The following is a 10,069-nucleotide window of genomic DNA, read 5'->3' as shown; positions in this document are numbered from 1 at the left end:
GGGAGTTTCCAGTCTAACCATCCATTGTCGACTCATCCTCCTACGAAGATTTGCTCCAAACTAGCTAAGCTAAACGAAGCCTACGTGAATTTGCATAGGGTCAGACACAGTCTGATACCGAAGCCAGAAGAGATAGAGAATGTGAGAATGTTAAAAGTCACTGAAGACCTGATAGAAGAGCTCTTCAGAGAAGAAGTGAACAGGGAGAAAGAAGAATGGACAGAGAAGTACAGACTTCAGAGACATCAGCAACAGCAACAGCAACAACAACAGCAGCAGCAACAACCTGAACCTGACAGAGGCTTTGTCGATTGTCGTATCGACACCAAAGAGTTCTTCTTCTCTTTCCGAAGAAGCAGACCTATCGTCAGAAAGTCTATCCTCAGTGGACATCGCATTCTTAGAAACTAAAAGATTGCCGTAGCAAACAAAAAAAAAAAAGACAGCCCTTTTCAGGGCTACCCAATACTCAAGAAAAGAAATAACAATCAATTTGCCAATGTGTGTAGGTAGAGTAGTGTGAATATAAACACTAACTCTTTTTTTAATAGTGCGAGTGTATGTGTTTGTGTATAAAATTGTGTGTTTGTAAGTGCTCACGTACGTTGGTATGGATAGTAGATTAAGATCATCTTTTTTATTTGGTGTTTGAGGTGTGGGGAGAGTAGATTTGGGGGTTTGATTGGATTCCTTTGCGTATGTGAATAGTCTATTGAAGTGATTAATGAAAAAAATTTTTTAGAATAGGAATGGGAAGTATAAAAAAAGTGAGTGAGTGTTTCTTTTAGGTCCGCGCGTTGTTTTCGGTCATGATCTAGGTAAGATGAATTTTATGTTTTTAGGGGGATGTTTTCCTTCACGTCCGCACTTTTAGTATAAATTGAAACTCGTTCGGCAGTCCAGCTACCCTTGTTGATTGATCAACACCAAAAATGAACATCAGACTAGCGAAGCTGTTGGAACTTCATGTGCATCTGGAATATGCCAGGCGCCTGTTGAACGAACTGGCCGCGGAGGCCATTGTCGAAGAGGGAAGGATGAGAGAGGAGGAGGAAAGAAGAAACAAAGAAGAGGAGGAGAGAAGATACAAAGAAGAGGCGGAGAGAAGATACAAAGAAGAGGAGGAGGAGAGAAGAAACAAAGAAGAGGAGGAAAAGGAGAGAAGAAGAAGAAATTTCAGAATCCCAGAGACCGAAAATTGGGATTCTGAAGCTATTTATCCTGCCTCTGCTCTTTCCCCCAAAATAGTAAAAAGCAACTGGGGAACTAGATGTGTATGTGGCGCCAGGTCTGGAAGGTGCCACCATTAACCAATGTCCATGAAGTTCCAAAAAAACAGCCCTTTTCAGGGCTACCCAATACTCTAGAAAAGAAATAACTATCCATTTGCCAATGTGTTTTGTAGGTAGAGTAGTGTGAATATAAACACTAACTCTTTATTCATAGTGCGAGTGTATGTGTTTGTGTGTTAGTGTTTGTGTTTGTAACAGTTCACGTAAGTTTGTGTGAATAGTAGATTATGGGTTTGTTTATTGTTTCTTAGCGTATGTGGAGAGTATAGTTTGGGTTATGTAAAAGCTCAAGTACGATTGTGTGGATAGTAGATTATGGATTTGGTTTTAATGATTTGCGTGTGTAAATAGTAGATTTGGGGATTGTTTATTGATGGTTCACGTATGTGGATAGTAGATCATATGAAATGAGAAAAGTAGGGGATGTTTTCCTTCTCGTCCGCGCGTTGTTTGGTCATGATCTAGGTAAGATCAATTTTATGTTTATGGGGGATGTTTTCCTTCACGTCCGCGCTTTCACTATAAGAACCCACAGTATTCGTCGTTCAAACCATTCTACAAAGAATAAAAAAAGAAGATGGAAGTGTCCCAACTGTTCAATGATTTAAGGCATGTTTATTTTTGGATGGTGGATGGTGAATATGGAGTTGAAAGGATTGAAAGAGATTGGAGGTTAAGAACCAGTGTGCACTACGTGAACGAACTAAAATTAGCCAGGGAGATGATAGAAGGATTAATTGAAGAAGAAGTGAAGAGACTGAGAGGGCTAATAAATCCCCCTTATGTCAGAGTGGGAACATTAAAAGAGGCCATGGAGAAGGTAGAAGAAGTAAGAAGGTTTATGGAAGAGATAGAAAAAAGGTCAGAGTGGCCCTTTGTCAAAAGGAGTGTTGAAAGATTGAAAAAAGGGGAAGAAAAGATGAGAAAGGTGATAGATGAAGAAGTGGAGAAAATAAAGGACAGGTGGGCAAAAGATAGAAAAGAAGAAGAAAATAGAAAGAAAAAGGAAGAACTAGAGAAACTGAACGCTAACTGGATAAAAATCCAAGAGAAGTTCCGAGCCATGGGTCACCCGGACTGGATACCGGAAACAGAAAAGAAGAAGAAGAAAGGGATGATGGAAAAAATAAGAGGATGGTGGAAGAAGTTAAGGAGTTAGAAGAAGAACAAACCCAAAGGCCCTTTTCAGGGCCACCCATATTTCTCGAAAAGAGAATGACTTTCCATTGCCTACCCCTTTTTTTTAAAAAAAATTTATTTTTATTTTTTATTTAAAAAAAAAAAATAAAAAAAATCCCATATTCAATTTCCTTTGACGCTAGACAGTCCCACGATTTTTTCTCCATATTCAATTCCCCTTGACGCTAGACAGTCCCACGATTTATTCCCATGTTAAATTCCCCTTGACGCTAGATTGTCCCACGATTTTTCTCCATGTTAATTTTCCCTTGACGCTAGATTGTCCCAGGGTGTTTTTTAATGCTAATTCCCATTGACGCTAGGGTATCCCCATTCACTACTAACGTTGGCCAAATAGATGCCAACTCGTATCCAGCGTCCAGAGTATTCCAGACTTGGCTAAAAAACGTTGGCCCAACGTAATTTTGCTCAATGGTCCTCTGTTGGTTCACTGGTCAATGTCGGACCGACTGATTTTTTTTTAAAATTGAGACGTTGGGCTGACGTTGATTTAACAATGTTCACCATTGAGCTACATACACACCGACAGCAGAGAGCCAATTAACAACGTGGGTGTGCTGTCTGGGTACAAGATAGTTGTTGGCTTTTTGTCATATACATTGCAATAGGAATAAACACAAAGCCACGGCAGATCAGGGTCTACGCTGATTAATGTACGTATAATTTCAAAATCACCATCTACGTTGTTGCCAGTTGGATACCTGTTACACCAGTATTGACAACCATTGATTTTGACGGAAACTGATCAGCTCATTTTGAGATCAGGGTTCAGAGCTTTAATCAACATACATCAACAACCTATTCTGTAGTAATGTAATTCTGATTACCAACGTGTCTCTCTCTCTCTCTCTCTCTCTCTCTCTCTCTCTCTCTCTATATATATATATATATATATATATATATATAATTTAGTGTTTTAATAACATTAATATTTTCACTCACTGGACCGCTACATATTCAAATGAACCAACCTGCGTCCCTTTACGTGTTGCCATCAGCCCGTTTGTTTTCATAACATGTGAAACACTATTAGTCATAGAGCGTGGGCAATACTATTAGCCTGGACCAGTGTGCCAAACACCGTTTCATGATGTTGATCTTGAATGTTCTAGGTATGTTTGATACATTGCTCATATGATAAACCATATCGTACACACACACACACACACACACACACACTTTATAACATGACTCCTAAACCAAAGAGAAAAGGACTAATATTAACCATGCTTAATGTAGCTCAAGATTTCAAAACAAAGGCATTGTAACACAGGTATCCTAAAAATAGCGACACCCCCACCCCCACCCCCCCACCCGCATCATCCTAACCATACCGAAATCCATGCTTATATAATCTGTAAAGTAGAGATTGCTTTATTCGAAATTTGATAACACTAACTAGCTTAAATAATGCAGATTCTTCCTCGACACTAAAACATTCAAAATTATTATGTAATTTTCCACACGTCAGGGCTATAAATAGTACAATTCTGGGAAAAACACAAGGACGATAAAATTGTCCTTAACAAAGAACGCCATTCAGCGATTGATGGCGAAAGATCGACTATTTAAGATTCATATTTAACGGATGTATACCTTTAAAGGTAAGTGAATACGAATCAACTAATAAAGCGAAAGTTCTATATTAAATGTCGAAATTTAACATATATGCTGCTGGCTTTCGTTTTAGATGCCTTTGTGAGAACGCACTCTCTCACCCTCTCTCTCTCTCTCTCTCAAGACCAAGTGGTGGTAGTTTTCTCGACTGTTCCTCCCCCATCCAGGCTCGTTTCACTCACCCCCACCCACACGAAAACATGTACAGTTCAACTTTTGGGTGTATAACAGTAGTGGAAGGGTTACTGGGATATATTTATATTATCTTAGATTTCTAACATGTCCCAATCAATATACAAACAAGTACTAGGGTTGCTTGAAAACTTCCAATGTCTCTTTTAAGTCACACTTAATGAAACCTATAGAGCGCGGGACTTTTTTACTCTTTCGGACTATTTTCACTTTATCGATCGAAATCATATATTCCGCATAACGTGTTCGTCCCATTAAGCTCAGAACAATATCGGTTTTGAAAATTCATTTATCAAATACTCTTGATAAATGGGGAGATACTATTTGAATGAAGCGATCATCTCAGAACAGCGCACAAAAAGGAAAAAAGAGGATTATGGGTAATGAATTATTACCTGTCTATCCATGATGTTTGTCTTTTTCATATACTGCTATTCATATATATATATATATATATATATATATATATATATATATATATATATATATATAAACACACACACAGGTGAGTGTAGTTTCCTAGTCATTTATATATTGTGAACGGATAGACAAAGTTAGTGTTAAGAGCTTTTTACATATATTTCCCATAAGAAATTAGTCTGTTGGTTTTAACTTAGGTAAATTTACACTATATACTTTATATTTCTTGTCAACAATTGGGCAGTAAAGTTATATCAATATTGTACACGCCCTTTATGACGGGCTTAAAGGGTCCAATTATCTTGGTACTGAGGTGCAAAACAGCGCAGTGTTTCTCATGATGGTTACATTCTAGCAAGGCAAGATGTTATTTATTATTAATTTATTAGATTGAAGACATTTTTCGAAACTATAAATGAACTTTCATTGTCTAATCATTCTTCCGGCTCTATTCTTATATACGAAATAGAAAGTGCAAAGTTGGTGGCTATAAATTTATTACTGGTACGCTTTCCTTGGGAATGGTTCCAACCATCTCCAGAACGGATACACAGGTAATATAGCCGTAAAAGACCCATCGATGACCGTAATTTGTCAATCCCCCCTCCCCAGCCACGATTGCTATCTGTAGTCGAAAACTCCCATATCTACTTTGCCTCCTTAAGAGTTGCTTCCGATTGATAGTTTATAATTTGCCAAGATGATATATTAATTATTATTACTACATTTAATTACAGTTTGAACTTATGTGTCACAGAACTTATATTTATTCTTTAATTATTATTATTATTATTATTATTATTATTATTATTATTATTATTATTATTATTTGATCCTGTTTGATTAAATTATATATATGTATGTACTATTTCCATTCACAAATCAAGGCTGAATTGCCAAATTCACGTCAAGATTATTTTTCGGTTTAAATAAGCCATGAAGGAGTTGGCTGGAGGTCAGAAAAACATTCACTTGATCCTCGGAGAACATCTGTACTCTAGGCAGATCAGACTGGCATAGCTGGTAATTGGTTATTTGAAGAAAGGCAAGTGTTGACTGCCAAGTATTAAGTAATACAGAATAATTTAAAATACCTGGTAGTCTACTGATTTCGAATTTTTTTTATCTGTGGCGTATAAAGTGATTTTATAAAGGATTAGATACGCGGCTTTGTCATTCTGCAGTAATCATTTTTGTGAGAGTAATGAGAGGAATCAGGATTATTTATAACTTGTTCGCTGAAATCGCAGAGCTGAAACATTGATTCTAAACAGACAGTATCTTACTGAATCATTGTTTTATTATTCAAGAAGTTGGGTGTTTATCAATATCCTTGGCTTCCGTGAATATTTAAGGACATTTGTGACATTCAGCGTTCATTAGATTTACCTTGAACAAGTAAAACTTTTGGATATTAGAACAGTGATTCTTCTGTGGTTTTTGTGCATAAGCAAATTAGAACTCTCATTCGGAATACATTTGGTGCATTTCCGGATTACTGTGACTTAACAGAACATTTAGGAAATTATCGGAATTCATGCCATTAAGTAAGTCATTTTTGATTCTTTTACTTTGTTTGACTTGATATTTTAGGGAAGCAGAATTTACATTTTGTCTTACAGAATACTTATTTGGTTTTACCTTTTCTAGTTACATAGTTTAAACCCCCAGGACGTTATATATATATATATATATATATATATATATATATATATATATATATATATATATATATATATATATATATATATATATATAATTGTTCCCGATTTCCATATATAAAGCTAGTTTCGTTTTTGTTTCTTCGGCGGTTCAAGTAATTTCACATAGTTCTTTTAATTGAAAAATTTCTGGTATGATCCTTAACGTATATATTGTCAACTGTGCTAACTTGGCGCCTCTCCTTGATTCGTGTGCCATGTTTCTAGTGATCTCACGCGCTTGTTTTGAGATCCTGATGTCATCAGATATGTGAGTACTGTTCGTTGACAGTTAAAGTAATTGCTGATTAAGAAATATTCGACGAAATTAGATTTATATACGAGTTACAATTAAAATCAAAGGAAACGCATTGGAAATGTGCAATTGAACTAATTCCATATCTGCCACGAGTTTGTGATCCAAGGGTGAGTGCTAGCTGCATTTTGTTTTTAGACAAAACATATTTTTTGCTTTGGTCTAATATTCGTTCGTATCTTTAATAATGGAATTTTGCCCCTTTATCTCCTGATTTTGATTTCCGGAGATATTTCTTTTTCTCTCCTGATTTCTTATCATCTGTATAATCGTATACTTTTGTATACATGTTTATAAATTTGCCGGCTCTAGTTTTACTTTCGTTATACTGCTGAGGATTTTGGTATAATTCGTTTGCTGTTACCTTTTCACTTTCGCGGGTTCGATTCCCGGCCGAGTCATACCAATGACTTACAAAAATGGTACTAACAGCTGCCTCGCTAGGCGCTCGGCATTAGGAGGCTTGTGTTAGGACTGGTCTGCCTGGTGTCAGGATAATGTGACTGGGTGGGACATTATGCTACATGTCTGCGGCACGATGCCCCAGTGCTAGACATCACTATAAACTGCCATACTGCAGACATCGTAGCGATATGAGTGAAAAATTGCTAAAGCTACGTTAAAAATCCTAATCACATATACATACATACATACCTTTTCACATTCATTGTCCTTACTGTTTAGGCCGTTATACCCTGCGTGGCTCAACTCTTTTGTCTCAACTTAGCTCTGCCTACAATCTCGTCGAGCAGCAGGGGGGGGGCGAATCCGACATTTTGTCCAATCGTTATTTTGCTTAATTAATGCTTTCTGCACTCAGCGGATCCGGTGTAGTCAGCGCCGGTAAAAAAAAAACGACGTCGGTCCATCCTACACGACGGTGACGTCATTTGGTTTAATACACTTTTCTGCGCGTCGATCCCAGCGTCGTCAGCGTCCGGTAAACACAGCGACGACCGCGTCGATGTCATTTCCCCCCCTGCTGCTAAGGGGCTATTTACAATGATCTTACAAACAGAGTGATTACTAACTCCTCCTCTTGTAGATCAATTAGGTTATTTGACTGATCGGTAAGTCTAAAATTAATTCTTGTTAAAAACCGATTATGGCATCGCATATAGACCGGATTAATCGGGCTCTCAACGATTAAGAATCCGGGAGGGGCTGTTGGTGAAAATGAATAAAGGATATACCCCTGTTGAGCTTGATTTGATTGCTTGGTATCTACCTGGTAACTCCCTTCGATAACATCACACACTAGATTGATTGCTATCACCGATGCGATATTTACGTTGTATGGAGCAATATGCCTACCACCATCTCCGTTATCGTGTCTGAGGATAATTGATGGACCGAGAAAATCATTAAGAGACTTTCTTAGTTCTGGCGCGTTGTATCCTGGAAACTTGAAATCGGGTAAATCGGCTTCTGTGATATTATACTCGGTTAGGAATTTTTGTTTTTTATCATCGCTGTTATCGGATATTATTTTAACGATTCGTTCATTGATATATTCCATGTCTGATATAAGTTGATTTAACACCTCAACGTGTTTTCGTGCTTTTGTTTTCCGTAGTTGTTCTAGTTGCAATTGGTAATTACGATTAATCTCGATAAAAGCACTAGCGATATCATTTAAATTAACTGTGAACACTGCGGACGATTCAGGAGTTTCCTTATACTGAAAATACCACTGCATGGCATTCCTGTCTTGAAATATAAACCAACTGGGTAATAACGTGCTTTTCATAATAGACAAACCATCTCGATACCCGGGATTAATCTCATGAATTTGTGTGCAAGTCCGCGGGGATTTCATTAGGTGGATTCTCGGGCCAACCTAGTATGGTTCTTATTGAACTGTTATAAATATCAACCATATACCCCGGTGTGCTTATTTCAATCGTCGACGATAACGTCGGTTCATGAACCGTAAGAGCGATTTTTGATTCTTTTCCTGTGATCGATTTTATCCTGCGTTGAAATTCTTTATTGATTTGTTCTACTTGGTATGACCCAGTTGGTATTGTAACCTCATTCCAGTCTGGGGTCCCATCGGGTTTATTTGTCCATGCAAAAACCAGCGAGTTATTAGGTTGTTGTCCGTTAAATGCTTCCGCTCGGATATTAGGCCAACTGTGATATATTCGCAATTTTGCCAGCGCTATTTCCTTCACTGGAATCGGAGAAGGGAAGTTTACACTGAATTCTGGCTTCGTTGATGTTATCGATATCATATTTGTTTGTACCGGAGTGGTGTTCTCCGCGATCCGTTGAAGTAATTGAAACCCTTCGGGGTTCAGCGACATTATTATTATTCGCTGTTTCTAGTGTTTAATTTCAACACCGAATATTAACAACCTGCTTGTTTTCAGGAGGATGTTTTAAGCCCATTGAAGTGGTTTCAGCAACGTGGTTTCCAGCTTCCAGTTGAAAATCCTCGATTTTTGACATCGCGGAGTCATACAACTGGACCATCGTGGAGAATTCAGCATCGGATATAAACGAATTATCTATCGCCAACGAGATCAACCCGGATAATTTCGAGTACGCGTCGGATACTATTTGATGTTTTACTGTATACTCGTTGAGTTTTTTCTGAGAACACGATGATATCTTTCTAGTGATTGCGTTGGCGACTTCAGCAATTGTTGTCGCCGCGGAGATAGCGATTGGAACAGCGATCGGGGCCATCATGGTCACCGTGGATAAAATAACACCGGTACCGGCTACTATACCTGACACCGAGTACACGACCGCTTCGATGGTGGTTATTTTTCGACGGTATTTTTTTATTTTTATACGGTATTGTTCGGAAAGCGTTTTCAAATTCGCGGAGAATTCTTTTACGGTATTGAATCGATATTGATGTGACGTCGGTGATACCTCTGATTCAATTACCTTGGTGGTCATTTTTATTTTAAAAGAGCTAGTGTTTTTAATTACTTAGATCCGCTACAAATTCCACATACCATGGAATGATTGCACTGGTTAAACTTTTATTATCGGTTTTAATTGTAAACGGTTCAGTTGCGTCCTTGTCTATAATTGTTGATATTGTATTGTTAAACCCGGATGAACTTGGCGATGATATATTAAACTGAATCATTGAAACCAGTGTAAATCGATAAATACCCTTAACAGTTGCGGTGATATTTATTATATTCTGTGTAGGAGTCCAAGGGAATATTCCATGATGAATCGTGTATACTGTGTTGATGGTGTTTTCATGAGGGATTTTTATTTTTGTCATTTCCGGTAGTCTGTTTTTAATCGCTGTAACATCAGATTTGATTGTTCCTATTTCCTGTGTATGCGCGTCTATATTATTT

At 37.6% G+C, this 10,069-nt stretch overlaps 1 protein-coding gene across 4 annotated transcripts in view; it reads left to right on the top strand.

Annotated features, from left to right (window-relative positions):
* The first annotated feature begins 3,521 nt into the window (after nt 1-3,521).
* Nucleotides 3,522-10,069, top strand: part of LOC149806200 (uncharacterized) — a 119,286-nt gene continuing 112,738 nt past the window's right edge. For 3 of the 4 annotated variants that reach the window (XR_016419868.1, XM_089951125.1, XM_089951127.1), the window contains exon 1: nt 3,996-4,096. The gene's annotated coding sequence lies outside the window, so the exon portion shown is untranslated. Of the gene's footprint in view, nt 3,605-3,995; nt 4,097-10,069 lie in introns of those variants that run through there. The other variant, XM_089951126.1, reaches the window with a different exon arrangement.

The sequence above is a fragment of the Sinohyriopsis cumingii genome, chromosome 2, assembly GCF_028554795.1.
Source record: "Sinohyriopsis cumingii isolate HCF-2022 chromosome 2, ASM2855479v2, whole genome shotgun sequence".
NCBI classification, from domain to species: Eukaryota; Metazoa; Mollusca; class Bivalvia; order Unionida; family Unionidae; genus Sinohyriopsis; species Sinohyriopsis cumingii.
Note: the sequence above shows the minus strand (reverse complement) of the source record. Positions and strands in the feature narration are given on the sequence as shown.